We start from the raw sequence: 20,756 nt of genomic DNA, 5'->3' as shown, positions 1-20,756 counted from the left end.
CTGATGGGCCATCAGTCTTGTCCGACGAAACAGGTTTCATATTTATCCTCTCAACACAGCAATAAAGTGCTACTGTAAGGTTGTAATTTATACTTGCAGCTATGATGTAATCTAAACAATCGTGAGTTCGAACCAGAGAGCACTGATAGTAACAGAAAACAGCAAAACCATAAGAATTGCAATTATTCCTTAATACCAAAATCCCCCTGATCAAAGAGGTTTCAGTTTCCATACCTGCTCATAAAGAAAGGGACCATCCATATAGAACTAAAGAAGGATGAGATGTAGCAAAGTAATTGGTCAGCAGGAGTTGACTACTTCTCAGCCAAACTTATTAAACACCCACTACACTCTCATGGAAAATTCTGAACAATATTTTATATTTTCTGTATTTCTATTTCAATCCCTTTTTTGGTCCTTTCCTACTTATCATTCACCTGAGGTTGCAGTTTTCTACTTGTGACATCATCGTGCAGATGATTATGGCATCACAGATAAATCCCTAAGTGATAATGACCCTTTTTGCATACCAGTGTCCAATAGGGCAACAATCACTTGTGGAAGATCTCTATATTTTTATGCACCGTGTTCTGATGAGCTGATGCAGAGCCAGCGCGAGGCATAAGCAGACTAAGCAATTTCTTAGGGCCCTGAGCAGCTCAAGGAGGCCCCCCATTCGCTTTTTATTATGTCTTGGGGGGGAATATTCCTGGTTAGGGCCCCCAATGGGCTAGTACTGCCTCTGAGCAGATGCCAACATCTTTATGTATATATTTCACCAGCACTTCATCAGCAAAGCACTCCTTATGACCCCTCCAACAGGCACTCCCAGCTCCTAAAGTTCTAGTTCAAACAGGAATTAATACAAGGACATCTTATGACCTGTGTTATGTGGGCAGGGTGTGGGGGGGGATCAGACCAGATAATCTCAGTGGTCCCTTCTGGCCTTATGAGCTATGAATCTATGAAAGGCTCAACAGAGCAAAAGACCCAGGGCAGAATGTAAGCTGAGTCTTCCACATGGAAGAGGAGATCACCCGGCAGACCCAACCGGAGTCTTTGAATAGCGCATGAGCATTTCAATGGGCTTATTAGACCACACATAAGGGGTAATTATTAAAGAAGGGAAGGTGAAGGAAACAGGAGAAATCCACCTTCAGATGACACATAGCAGGAACCTTGGAAAACACACATGACGAAGAGTAGAGCTGAAAACTTTACTGATGTGGAAAGCCCAAAGGATAAAATGAATCCACCTCACATCAACTACTAAGAGTCCAGAGTTTAGAAAAAAGACTAATCATCTCAAAAGACTCGTTTCCAAGATAATGGGAGCAAAATACGTGCAAAGTTATCAAATAAAACTAGCAAAAAGCCTATCTCAGCCTCTCAGAATCTAAAACCGCATTTCTGCTTTTATACTCAATATCAATTTTCAGACCTTTAATTCCAGATCAGTTCTGAACATCTCAGCAGTGTGTGGTAACTCTTATATTGCATTCTGTGAATTATTCCTTGCTGGGGACCTGTAGGGAATTGCTTTCACTACATAGCTGGCAGCAGTTGGTCATTTCAGCAAATACTCCCACAGAGAAGACAGAGTCTTTCTGAGACCAAATTTCATTACTTATCCAACATAACTTTTGTGTCATTTTTAAAAAGCAAAAACTTGAATCCTTATTTGAAAAAAAGCAGAATCATTACGGATAAATTTACACCCAGAATTCCTTAAAAAGAAACTGGAAAGACACTGATACATTGGCTCATCAGCAACTAGTAACCCTGAAAAGAATAAGCTAAAAATCATATTACTCTTGTAACATGAACACAGGTGAAGTATTGCTGCAAAGGTAACAAATATCTACATTGTACACATATTTTCTACCCATCTTTGTACATGGGCAACTTACAGTTATGTATTGATGCAAAAAGTAGTTGTTTAAACAGAAGGCATATGCCAAATGTACTTTATTACAACAGTGGTAAAATAAATCACACACACAAAACTTGAGAAAATTCAAAATAAAATATAACTTGAAAAGGAATTACCATCATCTCAGATACTACAGTGATGAGCACACTATAAATGGATGGATAGACAGATAAATAAATTAGACAAACAGATACAGGCAGGAAGACAAATGGATCTGAAAAACGTATAACAACTATGCTTTACAATAAGAATAATATAGATAATATGAAACCTAAAATTAAGATACAGTTTGAGAACAAATCATCTCAATGATCTTCACAGATGGAAACTTTACTGACCATTTTTGGGAAATTCAAAGAGTGTCAGTTTAGGCTTTTGTTAGCTAATCCCATTTAACTGTGATCCATTATTACATTTCACTGTTACTTGAATTAACTGATGGGAAATTCCTTTGTTCATGGATGCAGAGAGGCAAATTCCACTGAATGTGTTAACAAAAATAAAGCATTGTTTAGTATGTTATTGACTGGATGCTTGGTTTTTAATCTTGTCCAGGTGAGCCACCACCCACAGTCATCACCACCCAATGACTGTTCAGGGGCTTGAATGAAGCAATGAGTTGATACACTCAGAACAATTCCTAGAGGACAGATGCACCCCGACCACAAATGCCACCATCTCAACTCATACTAAGGCCCTGATCCTGCACCATTAAGCTCAATAGGAACTTTGCCATTGACTTCAGTGAGTGTAGGATGAAGCCCTAAACTCTCCCTTGTTGGCATTACATCTTTCCCACGCCAGTGTTAGTGTTCAGGGTGGATATTAATACCTTCCATTCCTCTCTATCATTTGCTACTGCTGCTTCCATCTGCTCTATCATGTTGAGATCGACTGTTCTGCCCTTCCTGATAAGGGTCCTTCTTAAGGTTTTCTCTTGGGCTGCTTCATTTCTTCACACCAGTTGGTTTCGCTTCACATAGGAGGCTGAGTGTTGGCTTCTGGAGCACATGCTCCAAAAAATTCCAGCACATCCTTCTGATTCTGGTGGAAATGAGCTATTGGCTGCGGATTTCTCAATCTCTTCACTGATGATGACGTCTTCCCAACAAATGCCCAGAATGCCCATGGAGACAGTAATGCCAACAAGGGAGCGTTTAGGGCTTCATCCTGCGCTCACTGAAGAGAGAGGCTCATGGGGCAAGACTGGCACTGCTGTTGCTATGTGCATATATCTGTTTGGTGGATACATAAAGATTTCAGTGTCCAAGGCTGTCAAGTCAACATCCCATCTAGAGCTAGTCAGGGATTTTTCAATTAAGCAGGTGTCTGTCAGAAAATGCGGATTCATCAAAACTGAAACTTTTGGTGAAAATGCATCCGTTCAGGTGAAAATTTTGTTAGGAAGGTTTCCTCAGGAAAATACTCACCTGGGATGTGGAAGGATCCAGGTTCAAGACTCTGCCTGACTCAGAGCAAGAACTTGAACCTGGTTCTCTCACATCCCTAGCCACTGGACTGTTAGCTATTCTGGGGCAGGAGTCTCCCTCTCCCTGGTTTATTTATTTTGGCAAAAATTTTCTAATGATTCTGGTTTCATCCCAATACAGAATGGAGCATTTTTTTAAAATTCTGAAAATTTTGGTGGGAAGAGAAAACCAACCCAATGAAATCAACAGAACAATAACCCTTTGACTTCAGTGGGCTTTAGGGCAGATCCTTAATAAGTATTTTACTCATTTATTTTTTAAAGAAAGTGATTGAATGATTACCTACTGAGAGAGGGGAAAGCACCATTCTTCTTTTTGGTTCCTCTGTTATATAGATACAAGATGACGCTATTCTTTAAATGAACTGCATCATATAGGCCAGTGGCACACGAGGAACTCTGCGGGCAGAAAGTTATGCCAGCATTCAGACTCAGAAATAGATTTAAGAATCAGAGGCCCAAATCAGCTGAAGTTTATGCATCCCTCTCCCCTAACCTCGAGGCACCATTCTCCCCAAAATGCATCTGGAAGCCATTAACTGGCTGCACTCCCCATCCTCTTAGTAAGTGCTGGAGATGCTTCCCATCCTGCAACATTTTTACACCTCACGAATAGGGGAAGGCTACTTTAATTATTCCAAAACCCACAGACTAACTTCATGAGCTGCCAATGTTTCTAATGTACGGCATATCAGACAGCTACACAACTTCATATTAACAGCCATTTCATACTTAAATCTCTCTGCAACCTGCAGCCAGCAACCAAGATCAGCAAAAGTCAGCTGCCTAGCAGACATGATCATTTAAGTGGAAAATCAAACAAACCATAGTGGAAACACAATTGCTTAGACAGAGGATTATCAAATGGCATTAGGGTCCCTTATACATGTGTCACTACATACATCCTGACCCTCTCATACTGTGGAGTGCACCCAGGAGTAATACTCATACTAAATCAGAGGCACCAAATTCTGCAGCAACCTCTAAAATAACATATACAAATAGGCTGCAGGGGAGATTTTTAGGGGACTCCACATCAAGGCGAAAAGAAAAAGAATATTCTACCATGGCAATACTGGGACATTTCCTATTTTCAGCCACAGAATCCAAATCAAACCCAAAGTTGGAGATGTTACATTCTGATCAGACATCTGAAATGTGTGGGGAGGTTTTAAAGAGCTGTATTGGTTCACTAACAAATTCTTGACATTTGGCACCTAACAAGACATTCTAAAAATGTATTTGTGTTCAAGCAGCTACGTCTTTGCTTTGCAAAGAGCATGTGCTATTTAAATCTGTCAGAAAAAGGAGACCAGTATGATTTTTAAGGCATTTGGTCTGGAAGTAAGAATGATGAGCTGCAGTTTTGCCAAAAAACATGTGCCTCAATGTATGCTGTACTCTGTACATTTCCTTCAGCTACTATAGATAACTCTTCATTACTCTTTATTTTCCTTCACACACCCAGAGCTGAGAGGACCCACTCACCTGCCTGCAGAGGGGGGCATCCCATTTCCATGCACACTGCAGTTAACTCTGATGAATCTGACTCGAAACTCATCCTCTGCATCAAAAGTCAAAGACAGACATAGTTCTTTGACAAGTCACTGGATACAAGTTAAGGCCAGAAACATTATTGCTGGTAGTTCATACACAGCACCTTGGAAGGAAGTCACTCTGTTCTTGGCTTTGTAATATTAATTTAAAAGTAATGCAGAGACAGCTGGATGTCCACTGTCAGCATATAACATTCAGACAATAAAAGCTAACGAAATCTAGACTGAGCTACTGATTATTTTAGACGAGTCATTTGCACCAAAATAACTCCACCTGAAATCTTGCTAAAGTTAGCATGCGCCACAAGGAAAAGAAGATTGACTGAACTCATAGCCAAGACGTCTGGAAAACTCCTGTGCAACCTTCCAGTCTGAGGATTGGAGTTAACAGGTGTATTTGTCAATTCGAGGATTTATCAATCATCAGTTTCGTTCATCCGGTGCAAAACCCACCCTGGCACCCCTCACAGTTCTACAACCGAGTCTTTGAATTTGCATCCTGAAAGTCTGTAGACAGAACTTCCAGCAGCCAAAAGCGAGCCTTCCTTTTGGCCAAGGTGATAGGATCTTTGCTGATTCTGTCTCTTCTAGAAGCTGTTCTTTGCAGATCTTAGAATAATCTTCATAATAGGCCACACAGTTTTGTTTTTCTAGACAGACAGACATGGTACCAGTGTAGAAGACACAAACTCAGATAATACCATCTTTACAGAGATAACAGTGAGTAACGAAGAACACTCTTTGGGGTAAAATAATTAGATTTTTGTTTCATCTCTGAACTTATTTGTTTCACTTATTTTTTTTAAGCAAGGGTCACTGTGACAGGCAGGATCTTCATCTGTATAATATAAATTAGGAAGGACATTTGCCCTGAAGGTCACAATACTTGGGCTCTCGTGGGCTGCCCAAGACATGAAGAGTCCAGTAACTGGGGTCTTTGACTGAGGAAACCTGCCTCTGGCCATAAAGTCTTCAAGATTAGAGCCTCCCAGCAGATCTTAACTGCCACAACAGAATTGAGAGCAAGAGGTGTCAATTATAATGTAAAGAACAGATTGCAAATTTTGGCAATTGGAATAAAATTCCAGCAGCAAGAGTGGGAGTGCACGAGATATGATTATATTCATGGTGCTGACATCAAGGATGTTGTAGGTATCCAAAAGCTGATTCTTCACCAAGAGAAGTATCAGAGGCAAAAGAGTTGCCAAGGAAGGTTCTATGGCCAAAATCCTGAGAAAGCTGAGGGCTTGCACATATCAGCAAGATTACATTAGCTGTCTGCTGTATGTCAGGAGCAAATCAGAATCTCACCAGATGAGAGCCACAACAAAATGCCAAAGAAAGAAGAGCATAAAATTTGAAGTAATACTCAAATCAACTTCTCAGTAACCACATCAGGTATACAGATCATCCAGCAAAGTACAAGACACTTGCCTATAGTTCCCTCAATTATTATTATTTTTTTAACTTTACACTTTAAGAAGATTCATACTACTGTCATCGACAGTTGGCTAACCTGTGAGGCATCACAACCTACAATTCTTTGAGATGTAGGCTGCAGTGCCTCTCCAGTAAGCAAACTAGTAACGACAGCATTTTTAAGACGATTAATAAACTGGCAAATCAAGAGCACTAAGCTGCAGTTGGTCACATTCCTACAAAACCATGAATCACACTGTCTCAGTGAAAAGCGTTCACAGAGAAGCTTACCCACACAATCCTTAGTACCTCTGCAAACAGCCATAGGCTCCAGTCTCTCTCCTGTATCCCATCCCATGTTGCTTTTTGTTCTTGTAAGATGCATGCCTCCTGGTGGCAACTTTAATACAATGCACAAGTTCTGTTCAGTGCTTATTATTTTAAACTGCTAGTTATTACTGCAATATTTGGAACCTCTGAAGCTTTGGGGAAATTTCTTGGTGTTGTTCTTCACACACAGGCTCATTTCGTACACTTAAATAAAAGGGACAAAACTGCAGCCTTCCACCAGAAATGCCCCTTGTCCCAAATTTGGACAGTTTGGTGAACTGGAACTCAGATTCCAAACAAACCCCCGCTTCTTGGTTCTGCAAAAACAAAGCTCAAGTGAAGACGTTGTTCAGAATTAAAACCTGAACTGGGCCTCCTTGGCCCTTCTCCACTTTAAGAACCAGAGGCTGGTCTGGGTATTTTCAGCTGCTGGATAAACTCCTCCACTTTATCCGTGAATTATATTGCAAGAGCTCTATAAAAAGATACATTCCCAAAGAAATGCTCTGCTAGAGAGGAGTCCTCCTCTGATTGTAGGAAGAAAGGAAGATTGGGCAAAGCATGTCAGGAAGAATATGATTATTCTCCCAACCTGAACACTTCTCCCATCTTCTAGAATCAAACCAAATGCAGTGTTCTTATAGCTCTGTTCTCCTGGCATTCCTGCATTGCCTCTGCACTCCTAGATTTTGTCTTTGACTATGGCTGAAATTGCAGTACTTTTATAATGACAGGCATCTTATAATGTACCTGGCATCTTGTGAAGGATCCTATTCTTGTCAGATTTCCAGCCCAAATATGCAGACCCAAGAGGACTGAGTAGTTTGAATAATCTTCAACTGGAGCATCTGCACCTCTGAGAGCTTGCCCAAACTCACCACACCCTCATGAAGTTTGAGATCCCCCATCACTAGAAGAAACCTCATTGCTCCTTGAACAGGAATTCACTACATCAGAACAGTCCTACAGCTGAAACAGTTAAAACAAAACAAAACTGCTCCTCCGAAGAATTCTGCTTAGCCCTGTACGACGAAGCCGGAGCTAGACAAGAGGCTCAGATACTGTGGTGAGGTGAGCCATATAGATAAAATAGCTGAGATCGGTGACAGAGAGAAAGATGTAGAAACAATCCCCAGGAAATGAGGCAATGAGCATTTTCAGGAAATGAAAACACTGCATTCTCAAAATGAGTACTGTAGAAGAGCCAGGGTTATGCTGGGAAAGAACAACGCTGCTGTGGGGTCAGACATTCCATGTCCAGTGTATAGGATGCTATGATGAAGGCAGTCACACAAGCTCTGCACATAGGTGCTGGAACTAGGGGCGCTGCTGGCTTGAAGTAATAAAACAACCCGAATACCTGGTTTCCACCGTCAGCACTCCCACTATAAAAATTGTTCAACTGCCACTGGCTCTGCAAGGACTTTGCAGCAGGCAAGCCAAAGAATAGAAAAAAGCTCAAATAAAAAGGAAGGAAATGAATGTGAAAAGGTGAAAAAATGCATGTGTCAATGTCAGCATGGAAATACATTCTCTATCACATTCCTGCCAAGAGAATTAACCTGGGATCTGACATAGTATTTCTGGAAAGCTGTATCTGGACCGTCCATGAAAAGCTATTTCCAAAGATGTTCCTTTGGTGGCGCTCTTTAGTCATTATAGCATTGGCAGTGGCTTGTTTTTATAACAGTAAGAAAAAACATTCAGCTGTCTGTAGTGACCTGACCTGTCAAGTTTCCCTCTTAATACCCATGGAGAATTAAGTATATTAAACATGAGGGCTGTGAAAGCCTATAATAAATTAGGTTTTGGGAGTGGGAAAATATAAGAAAGAATAAATGAGAAAAGTTCCAAGTTGTACAGAAAGATTTCAAGGGGTGAACTGCCCTGAGTTATTTCTTGTTTTTATGATGATGCTGTCCAACTACATTCAATAAATTATGTCTGCAGACATATATGGAATTGTTATTCTCATTTCGGATATTCTCTATGCATTGTGAACCCTTGACAATTTACAAATTGTGAGATTTACAAAGCACTTGAGGTGGGATAACTTGACATTTGGCTGAAGCTGTGTTGAAACATGGCAGTCTTGGAAAAGGGGACCAAATAAAGTAAAATAAGCAAAGCTGATACGATCAAAGAGGCCTTCCTTTTACCTCCCTCAGACTCTTCTAATTCAGACCTCAGGAGATAACCAAATATCATTGGCTGAGAAAGACATATAGACAGCACAGAACCCGCAGTTTTGTGATTCACTATCCCCCATCTCAAGTGCTTGCTACATTACACTCTCTCATAGCCGCCAGATTCCAGAGTAGGTTTTCTACATGCAAATCAATTTGCCCAAATCCTGTAATTACATGTTTGGGCAACAGGGATCACTACTTCCAGCAAAATGACTATAGTGTGTATCAAAACAGGCCAGAAAAAGTGGAGACAATGGTTTCACCTTCATTTACATATTGAAACTTTTCAAATATGCTACAGTGCACATCATAGCAAGGAAATGGAGCGTTCCTTGCAGCAGGAGGCTAATACCTGGGATGCACAAAAGTTTGTAATGAAACCCCAAGCCAAGCAAATATTTTGCCCACTTTGGGAATTCAATCGACTTCCCAAACTCCAAGCATCGCCGCTAAAAGGTGCTGAAGATCTCAAACCTGCGCTGGTTTGACTGGCTATTGGGGGCTGTTTTGTTCTTTTCTCCATCTGGTGGGTTGGGATGGTTGGGAGAAGAACAATTATTATTGTGCCTAATGCGGTACTTAGAGGCATGTGTTTTATTCTGAATGCATGGAATGTGACCTGTGACTAGACCAGTTAGCGCACAATAAATGAGAGCAGCTGTGATAACAAACATAATATTCATTTTTGGGGATAGGGAGAAAGGAGGACACAAAGTAACAGACACTCATAGATGGGGATGGATATACAGAGACCCACCAAGCCGTCACTTGTCTCTCAAAAGGAGATCCACATCTCAGCAACAAAAGAAAATACTGGGGATTTATGTGGCTTTAAAGCATCAATCAAAGAATGTAGCTGTTAGCAGAACATTCTTCCTGAGTTGAAGATACCTAACTGGATTACCCCCATGGCCCCAGATGTCAGGTCAACCAGAGTGTTCAAAGGCTGCCCCCCACATACTGAAGCCTGCTTACTGTCAGAATCTGATGCTTTTGCCTATAGTGGCCATTATGTTGATCTTTCTCTACATCAGATGCAGGAAAATAACTGCTTCTTTCTTGATCATCCCTTCCCTTTGCTTTGTCAGTAAAGGTAGCTATGCTTTTATTCCTATCCTTAGCCTTCTGACGGTAATTTTTCCATTCTCTTCCAGACTTTTAGGCACTTGTGTGACTTCTTTCTCTTGTGAATCTATCGAATACCTGTAACCACTTTAGAGAGAGCAGCTGGGACTCCCATTATGCCAAGCAGTGTTAGCGTTAATGATATTTTGCACTTCTACAATATCTTTCATGTGAGGAGCACAAAGAGCTTTGCAGATGCTAACCCTGTGAGATAGGTAACCCTTATTGGGCAGACAAGTGTGATCCCCATTTTACAACAAGTAAACTTAGGCACAAGAAAGGTTCAGTGACTTATTCAGAGTCAGCTGCAGAGTCAGGAATAGAACGCAAGTCTCCTGCCTTCCAGTTCTCTGCTCCCACACTAATCCACATGCACACACTTGCCCACACACAGACAATACCTTAAGCAGTTAATATGGGTGTGCTGATGCTGAAAACTTGGTTGGTTGACTGGTGCATGTAGCTGGTATTTGTGCCATACAGTTTAGCAACCATGTAAGAATGCTAAAACCCAAAGGCTGCTTCTACACTCTTATTGATCCTCACATTCTAAAGTCATCATTGCAATGCACAGACCCCTCCTGATAGGAACGCTGAATCCAAAAGGGGCCTTTATTATTCATAACCAGCATTTGATAAGATGAACATTGCAATGCCTGCAAAGAGCTTCCTCATTAGATAAGAACTGAACTGCTGCTTCCAGCATAGCCAGCAGGTGGCAACAAACTGAAAACTCAGCTCCTTCTAGCTTAACATATGGTCCATCTAAGACCATGTCAGCATGGCTCCTTGTGGCCTGACCAGAGGTTGAGCTTTGCTGGCAGCTAGGTGCTGGAGTGGCACAGAAAGCACATAAAGATCCTGAGTTAAACGGTTAAATCCACCCCTCTGTCTAGCCTGCATCTGGCAGAAACAGCAGCAAATCAAATCAGACTGCAGCCTATTCTGATCCTGTAGTGAGCCCTGAAGGCAAATTTGATTTTCTGTGGAAATGATTTGCTCTCCATGAGAGAGAGACACCCCTGTGCTTTGAGGAGTTCATTTTCCACTGCAGCAACCGGTGTTATAAACATTACCTCTCAAAGAGGTAATGTTTGCATGTGCAAGATGTTTGGGAAGAAAAGCTATTACTGCCTTTGGAGGATAAGGCCCGGAGTGTCACATCGCCTCCCGCCGCTGGCAATAAATGAAAACATATTACTGTAAAAAGAATAGCACAATGGCAGTCCAAACTGAGGCCCAGTATTCAGGGAGCACCCTCTACATCTGTTTTCATTAACCAATCCATTTCAAACTCAAGAGATACATGCAAAGCAGTATTTCAATGGACTAGAGTCACACAGCCATCTCCTGGGCTACAGCATTACAGGAGATTCCCCAGGCCTCAGTGCTACTGCACTTGCTCCTATGCCGCAACCATGCAATCAAGCCCCTCTTTCCCCATCTCTCACCTCCCAAATTCCAGCAAAGAAAGCAAAGTGAACGAGCTATGGAGACTGAGCAACCCTCGTCTCCTTGGCACCAGCTGTCCCTCCAGGCCAGGGTTGAGGTGCAATGGAAAAGTATGATGTACCTAACCTCAGGTTAGATGCTCTCGGTCTCCAGGACCATCAGCCTTTCAACATTAAATTCACTTTCAAAAGGAAAGGGAAACAAAAGCACTTTCCCTCTGCACCCACAACATATCAACAAGAGTCAGTGAACAGGACTGGAGTTATCCATCCCTCTGCATCTGCACTAGGATTGATTGAGTGTCACGCTTCACTAGCAAAGACAGAAAATCCAACAGTCCAGAAAATGTATCCACTGAAACAGAGGACACCTACTGAATCTCACAGGGCTCACAACCCCAGAGCAGCCTATCATTTGCTCTACTCGGTCACGTTGTTATGATTTGTATTCAGCAATGCCTAGAGGCCCCAGCTGACACTGGAACTCCAGTGTGCATGGCACTGTACATACACATAATCTGAGACAGTCCCTGCCTGAAAGAGGTTACAACCTAACCTGACAAGACAGGCTAAGGGTGGGAGGAAGGGTTATTCTCCCTAGTTTACAAATAAGGAATTGAGACAGAGAGAGATTAAGAGTAAAAATTAATTAAGCATACAAATTAAGGGTAAAACTTTTAGAACTGCCTACATGATTTAGAAGCCTAAGTCCTATTAAAAGTCAATGGAATTTCAAACTTGTCAGATTAAGTGGCTCACCCAAGGGTACACAGGGAGTCTGTAGGAGAGCTGGGAATAAGACCATGATCTCCTGTGTTCCAGTCCCGTGCTTTAACCACAAGACCATCCTTCCTCTGACAGTGGGTAGGCAGAACATTTGTTCATACAATGCCCAGAAAGACCTAATCACAGAAGCTGGTACCAGTACTCAGCTGCAGGGATGAATGGCCATACTATAAATTCTGGCATAAATTCTTGGAGCCCATGAGAGCTTTGAAATGCAGTTTGGACCCGCTTCTGTTGATCAGTACTGTTGTTCTGCTGGCCACTGAAACAGCGGCTGAGTATTTCCCTCCACATTACATTACTTTCATGTACATAACTAAACACCCTTTCACAACGACCAGTTACACAAAGTTACTATCTGTATGCCATGTAGCTAAAGTGGACGGGCATAAACAGTCTGTATTTAGGAGAGGAGGCAGCACTCAGAAGCCTCCTGCTTTTATTTTGGCCATTGTTTATATCAAGCAGAGAGTTTTATCTCGTTGGTCCCACAATGTTTAGTTTCCATTAATTCCACTAGAAATAATTAAAGGAACAGTATTTGTGATGAATGAGGAAAAGCAGGCACCAACAGAGCAGTACAACTGGCCTTTGTATACTTAGAAAAATAGAATGTGCATTCATTACTTCCAAATTTCCAACAGAAACAAACAAGGCTGGCAAAGAACTTTGTCAGACTGGATTTGGAAGATGACCCCACCGTTCCCAAGAAAAACTTAGTGAAGAAGGCAATGGCATCGCAAAATGGCAATGATTTCCAGAGAGGAAATGCCATGCCAACCCTGACGGGGCAATCAGGCCACCACCCTTGTTAGGAGAAGTCACACAATTCTAAAGGTCTCTAAGGAGCACAGTGCTTTGACACCTATGGATGGGTCTGAATGTGTACTTGTGAGTGATGTGTATGGGAATCTCTGTATATGCATGTGTAAAGAAAATCAGTTGACTTCTCTATTCTCTTAACGTATGAACAGAGAGTACCAACCAGGTTCAGAGTCAATTCACAGAGATGGGAATTCTGAAGTAATTATGCTGTCTTGATTTCTCCTGCATCCAAGCTCTGTGGGGGTAAAGGGAACACCTGGCCCAGGATCTGCCTCTGCTGGCTTTACACCAGTTGAGAGCTCCCCACAGCCAGGGGAATTCTCAAATGGCTAGTTACAGCTAGAGTGGATTTAAGGACGTGGCCCTGTGTATGTACAAAGAGCGGAGATGGCGAATGAGAAAGCAGCTGAATAAAGGTGACTTAGACCTGTGCTTCAGATATGCTTTACAAAGGATGAGTGATTTTTCATCTCTCTTATTCCCTGAAGTATCAGATGATTAGCCTGTCATTAATAACTTCCTCCCTCTTTATCCACTGGGCTGGCAAGTCTGTTGGGCTCAAGGTACCCTTTCCAGTTCTGAAGCAGGAGGCTGTACAAATTTTGTTTTATTTTTTCAAAATCCTAAAGCCTCTTGAAGCTTAACAAAATCCTCCAGGGTTTACGTTCACTTAATCCTCTCATTCCAGCAACCTGCCAGGGTCAGGAGACCCCCAGAAGGACAGTTCATTCCAAACACATTGTGTAACAGAGAAAGACTATTATGGGGGTTACTAGGAGGGGTACATAACTATCGCTCAGTATTAGCCCTCCAATTGGATTTCCATTCCACAAGGTTAAAAAAGAAAAGTTTTAACTAAATCTTTTACAATTTAATCTGCTAAACACAGTATCTGTGTAAGGAAAGACATATTATTCTAGGAATTTTTCCAGGCTCTGGGGAGTAAATGGGGAGTAAATGTTCATGAATTAAAATGCCGTCCTTGCATTTTAATCAAAGATCCAGCACAGTAGATGCATATCACTGGGGCACCACAAATCTCTTCTGAGACAGAGGCCAGCCCTGGTGGATACAATAACCAGACACACGGCCGATCGGTTTTACATGTGATCTGGTTCTAAAATGCTGGGAACATAACTTGCTCACAAGTGAAGGAAGAATTATTTTCCCAACTTTGACCACTATTAACATAGTCTAATGGTGCAGTTGTTATTCAGTCCAAACAGCAGTGATTGTGGATTGATCAGATATATGCCAACTGGAGGATGAAGGTCTCTGTGAGGGATGTTGAGTTTTGCTATGCAACAGGAAGGGAGATAAGAAATATAACCCTTTGGGATTTTGATATGCTTTGAAAACCCTTAAGAATCTGAAAACCCAACTGATGTTTTAGAAGTTTAAAGGGCTTCTCGAGGCAATGAACTATCTGTCATGCTGAGTTAGATATGAAGAGCGGAGTCAAAATGAGTTCAGATTAGAGAAGCACTTTTCATGCTGGGGGTAGCCTGAATAAGACTACTGACAAAGAAAAGAATTTATGAGGCCAGGGTTTTTCTGTCTTCATTTTGCTTATCCTTAAAATGGTTTAATAAGAAGTTTTCGCCTCCTTGCCCTGCTTCTCCTGCACAAAACCGAATCCTATGCTTATTACGTCAATCTGTTGTTGTGGAAAAGATTGCAAGGCCATAAATCAGCATTGTGACATCCCTGCAGGATTAAATAGAAGCTCTAAAGGGGAAAAATCTTCATTTATCCCCCAAAATAACAAACATAATGGGCTTACACTGAACAAAGTCACACGGAATTTGGCAGCTTCACTTTGCAGGAGATCAATTAAACTTTTTTTGTTTTAATTATCTGTATTTATCATCTCAGACCTCCGGAGCTTGGCCTTGGCTTTCAGAGTCTAATGAACCTAAAATCCCAAAGGTAGACTTCATCAAAATTGCCATCTTTCACCACGTTTCACATCAGAAGGGAATTTCACATCATTCTGATGTGAAACCACAAATCAGTCCCAGGACTGCTAGAAAGGTTCATAATGAATCTGAGCAAATTCTGATAGATCTGGGTGGAGTATAAATTTGTCAGTAAATTTGAAACCACGTGAATTTCATAATCTTTGAAGGTTTGTTGTGTATGGTTGGCACACAGCTGAAGTCTAATATATTTGAAACTGACATCATTTTCTTCAGTATGGAAATCTCTTTAAATCATGTTTTGCTCTTTTATATGGATAGATAATCTAATTAGCTTCATGACAATTAATTAAATAAACTCCCACAAGGAGGCAGAGAGAGAGGAGCATTTTTTTTTCTTTCATGCATGTTTGGTAAAATCCATACAGCATTCAGATTCTACAGCGATGAGTGTGGTATAAATAGATTAACATAGATGCCCAGAGCTTGTAGATCTCAGAGAATACAACCAGAAGCTATAAAAGCGCTTTACTCTATCACTGCAGCATACAATCCATCTAGAGTCAAGAGTGCTCATCACAAGATAGCACCGGATGATACATCACAATGCTTACAACATGCCTCAAAAGTACAACTGCCTTGTTTATATTCTTCTAATATCTTCCTCCCTCCCTTCCCAGCAGTCATTAGTCTGGGAACTGCCATTTGTTCTAGCTCCATTTTGATTCCATCCTGTTCTTTCTACAGTTTTACACTGAATTTATAACTGAGGTAACATTATATTTAGCCTCCCAACTGAAGTAATGGAAGCCTCATTGCATGGTTCATTTAAAATTAAGCAAAGCATTAAGGAATACTGCAGAGAACAATCCTGTATTAGCAAGGGAATTGACTAGATGACCCAATAGCCCTTTGGCATCTCTAAATTCTATGATCCTTCCCCCGCTCCCCCCAAATAGATGGGAATTACCCCATTGTCAAGATATGTAACTATCCTCCTAATGCTGTTCCAAACTCACCCAATAAAAATACCATTATTTCAACTGGGTGACTGCCTAGTACCAATAAAATGAAAAAATGACCCTCACTAGGATACCAATGATCCATACTTAGTAAAAAAAGAAGGGATTGAAAGGGTTAAACATTTTACCATCATGAATTTAGAACCCTCTGGTCATCCTCGTGGACCTACAGGTTTATAGGAATTCTAGGGAAAGAAGGCTACAGAATTATAATCAAATCCCAAAGTATGCCACTATGAGATTTATTTTGCCTCTATTGAATGGCCATGAATCAGCTGTCACCATCAGCCAGGTGTCATGAACAAAAAGTGGTAGAGGTTGGTCACTAAATCAAACCAGAATCTACTGAAGTTGAACTAACTAGAAGCAGCTGGGCTGGAGACAGTCCTAATAGACGCTTTGAATGCTAGGTAAAAGAGATTGTATATCATTCCCAGGAGGTTATCATGCGCCTTTGAAACAATTCATTACATTTTACCGAAGTGTGATTGTTGCTGGCATTCTCTTATTAAAGGAGTTTGGTCTATATTATAGATTTTATGTAAACCATGTACCACGCAAAATTAAAAGCATATCCCACCCACCCCAAAAAAATCAGTGATTTAGGTGTTAAGAACTTAGTTATAGGAATCCTTTGGGGTTTTGAGGAGTTTACAGTAAAATACTTTGAACTGACATTCCAAATAGTTATTTAGTACACAGACCATGAGTCAGATTTTGCTCTCCGTTATTTACATCGGTGTAATTTCCCACTAACTTCACTTAAGTTATACCATGTTTTCACCAATGTAACTGAGAGCAAAAGCTGGCTCTGTCACTGTACATTTGTGAAATATCAGAGCTGCAGGAACTTTTTTTTTATTTGGTTATAAAACCCAATTCTATTCAAAAGTCTCTTGTATTCATATTTCCTAATAAATTCAAAACTCAATTCAGGTTCACTTTCAAGTAAATAAGGCCTAGATTTGAGCAAACAGGGATCAATCAAGTTATTTCACACAAAACTTGCAAATTCTTCATAGTCCTCATGTGAAACCTAGTGAAAGTGTGTGGTTTTACTAAGTTTCACATTGAATCTTTGGTCTTGTTCAAACTCCAGAACCCACATCAAAACTCAGAGGGTGAGAATTCCATTTGAGTCTGAACAGTAGAAAAATTTTGCAAGAAATCCCTGAGAATAAAAGGCACCAAGTTTCATATGGTTCGATAATTAAATATCAAATGCCTGTGAACAGGATCAATAATGTTTGCTTGGAACAGAAATACAACTAATATCCAGTCATCCAGGAGTGACAACAATAAAATAGCTACTTTATGATTTTCACCACAATTCAGCAAGAATCCATGTAGCAAGTTAAAGAAAAGTTAAGTATTTCAAAAGGCTAAAATGATAGAAAGTAAGTATGTTAACTGACAGGCAGTTAGTTATCTTGCGATGGCTTCTGAGCTAATTAAATAATGAAGTCTGCTAAAAGGTTTGGGGGATCAGTAAATCTCCATTCAATACATTGATTTATGATGTTGAATACTCACAGCTACAATCATCTCCTACAACAAAACTCAGTAAAAGGGGCAATGGGAACTGGCAGGCATATACCATTCATACCACTTCACACCACTTTAATTTTCTGCAGGCAACATTTCTTGAGGTGCATTGAGGAGTTCTACACATTTTTCATCAGCTCTCGGTATCTAACTGCCACCCCGCCGTGTTAGTGATCATGTATCATGTATGTGAGGTCAAGAAGTTGATGGATACAGTACATGTATTCATTTCAGATTGCTGGGTACCTGGTGGGCCTATCCACTGATAGTGCTTTGCCAGGCGATTAGCTGTATTTGGGGCAGAGATTTAGTTCCTCACAAAAAGAGTCAAAAAGCTCTGCACCTTGACAGTGGGGCAAATGGGCTGATGTTATAAGAAGGTGCAATCCCACTAAAGTCAATCTATCTGCACTCACTTACTACAGCAGTAGATCTGGCTCAATACAGATAAACCCAGCAATTCAGTACATAGTGCAGATCTAAGAAATCAAATTCTGAAAAATCTGAAACCTGGAAACTAATTATAGAACTCTAAATAATCTAAGAATGTGAGGGGAAAGAGTTTAAAAACATGCTGTATTTTACCCAGTCCTGACTGAACATTTTCCCAGCATGAGGCATAGGACTAAACTGTCTTTAAAAGATCCACAGCTAGGCACCGAGATACATAACCTAGGGAAAAGAGGACCGAGTACATGCACAATAGCAGAGCTGTGCAGTACCACACAAAAGTAAAGACACACGTGTTTTCATATTTTGCCACACACTTGAAACTTGGAGCAGATGCATGAACAGATTTCTCCGAGGTTCGCAGACATTGTGGGGAACCTGGGCTGAGGTTTGCATGGCTCTGACCCCAGGTGGAAAACATTTGAAATGCACAATTTTCCATTGTTTCTACCCAAAACTTGACCATTTCTGCTGAGGTACACTTTGACTGGTGGAGTTTCAATACCCAGCCCCATCTTTCCACACTATCAGTGACGTTAACCTTGAAACAGTTTCTTTGCTTCTCCCACAACAGCATCCCTGCTCTCTTCTGCACCATTCCCTGTGCACGGAACATCCTTCCCAAACCCGCCTGCATGGGGCACTAGCCTCTCCCCTTCCACAAGCCTGCTGAAGACCCATCCCTAGCCGAGTTCCTATAAGAAATTAGCTGACTGGTCTTGGCAAATCTGGGGGACAACAGAGAAAAGTCTATATATCATTCAAAAAATTGTGTTAACACAGCACCCTAATACTGTGGCAAGACTATGGGCCCTACCAGAAATAAATAATAAAATTAACAAAGCCAGGCCTGGGGTTTGAGGTGGGGACAACTGAAACAAATGAAAAAGGTTCATATAAACACCCTGCAAACCAAAGCACTCAAGATCTGCTCGGGTCTATAGATCAGATAAGATTTGTTTGTCTGAGGATATGTCTACACTACGAGCGAGGGGTGTGATTCCCATTGAGCTAGCACAAGCAGAAATAGCGGTGTAGCCACAGAAGCACGGATGGCAGCAGTGGAGCCGACTACCAAATCAATTTCAGGTGGGTTTGTACTTGGTATGGCTTAGACATGCCTCTGCTACCAGTGCTACGATGACTACGCTGCTATTTACAGTCACGCTCGCTCAATGACAGCTAATGCAAATATGCATACTCGAGGGGAGAATCATGCCCTAGCTTGTAGGGTAGCTATAGCCTTGACTATCTTTCTGTCACTCCCCAAATCCCTGCAAAATTACCGCCTGCTGGCCCCACTAGGATTTCCTTTTCACTGGCTCTGCTCCAGCTAAAATCTTCTCAGTTTATAAATCAGGTTAAATTTCTGGATAACGGCATTTTCAAGGAACGATTCTGTCTGAGGGGTAAATGCCAGAGTCATTAAAAGCTGGTAATCTGATGCCTATCCTGAGAACAGCATTTCTTACAATTTTTTTAAGGAATCTGGATTCTTCAAGAGCCAAAAGGGGATTGTTCCAAATGACCACAAAGTCATTTTGCAAACAGTCATTAGCCAGGCAGCTCATTCACCTTGAAATGGGTTATTTCCAATTTTTGGTTGTCCATGATTTCATATATCAGAAGATATATCTACACTACACTACCCTTTTATTCTCTATATAAATTTATTTGATTAATTTAATGTTGGTGAAACGGTTGGGCTGACAGCCCTGCATAATGAAACCCCAGACACAAACAGAAACAGTACAGGAAGTGACAGTGTGAGTTAGCTGACAATTTACCTCAAACCTTCCCTGGAAGAAGAATCTCTACGCATGAGAGGAGAGTTCAAGTCCCAGGGGCCCATCCATCTCTTGAGAAACCAAAGCCCAACTTAATTCATGACCCACAATAGTATTTCAACGGCACTATCACTAGTTTAACAACTTATCCAAAGGCCAGTGAAGTCAATGGGAGTCTGGATCAGGCCCCAGGGGAACAAGTAGAGATGGGAAAGCTAGTCTGAACCTCTTGAACCTTCACTGCAAAACTCCAATACTCTTTTTTGAGATTCAGAAATGTTCTTTTCTCATGCTCACTCACCCATGTATGTCTAGGTATTGACTGATATCATAAGCAGAAATGTTATGGGGAAAACCTGTATGTGTGAAACTTCCAGAAGAATTTGGCAGACTCCAGCAAGTCCAATAAGGTTCAGACCTCTGTGTGGTTCTTTAGCCTAAACCTTTTGAGGATCACTAAAGGCAAGTGACAGTTTGCAGATTCATGCAAACCTGCACATGGGGCTCACAGATCCTGAGTTTCATTTTAACTTTTAGGTTTGAATGAACCCAGCAACGTAAAGAGTAACTGAGGGTTGATGTGTATGTGTTAACTTTTGCTGAATCTAGTGTAACCTTGCGGTTTCTAACGTGAGTATTGCCTGGTTTTGGATTCAATTATCCAAATTGGTTTTGGCTGTAAATTACTCCATTAGTTCAGAAAATTCAAGGAATGAAGTTTTTCACTATGAATCAGCAAAATACAGAAAGGCTTTTCAAAAGAAAAAAGGTGATTTACTAAAAGAATTACAATGATTTTGGGATGGAAGGATACCACATAAGAAAAAAAATCCTGCATTTTTAAATTACTGTATATTAACCAAGTTCCCTCCTCCCCTTTTTCCCTTTACATTTCAATAATCAAGGGAAATTCTAACAGCATTAAATAGT

The 20,756-nt window shown here is 41.0% G+C and overlaps 1 protein-coding gene across 4 annotated transcripts in view; it reads right to left on the bottom strand.

The window, feature by feature from the left end:
- Nucleotides 1-20,756, bottom strand: part of MEGF6 (multiple EGF like domains 6) — a 219,813-nt gene that overhangs the window by 104,551 nt on the left and 94,506 nt on the right. The window lies entirely within an intron of this gene.

Source organism: Emydura macquarii, unplaced genomic scaffold (assembly GCF_026122565.2).
Source record: "Emydura macquarii macquarii isolate MOO-44397 ecotype Brisbane River unplaced genomic scaffold, CSIRO-AGI_Emac_v2 contig_2768, whole genome shotgun sequence".
Classification (NCBI taxonomy): Eukaryota; Metazoa; Chordata; order Testudines; family Chelidae; genus Emydura; species Emydura macquarii.
This window is presented reverse-complemented; position numbering and strand designations above follow the sequence as displayed.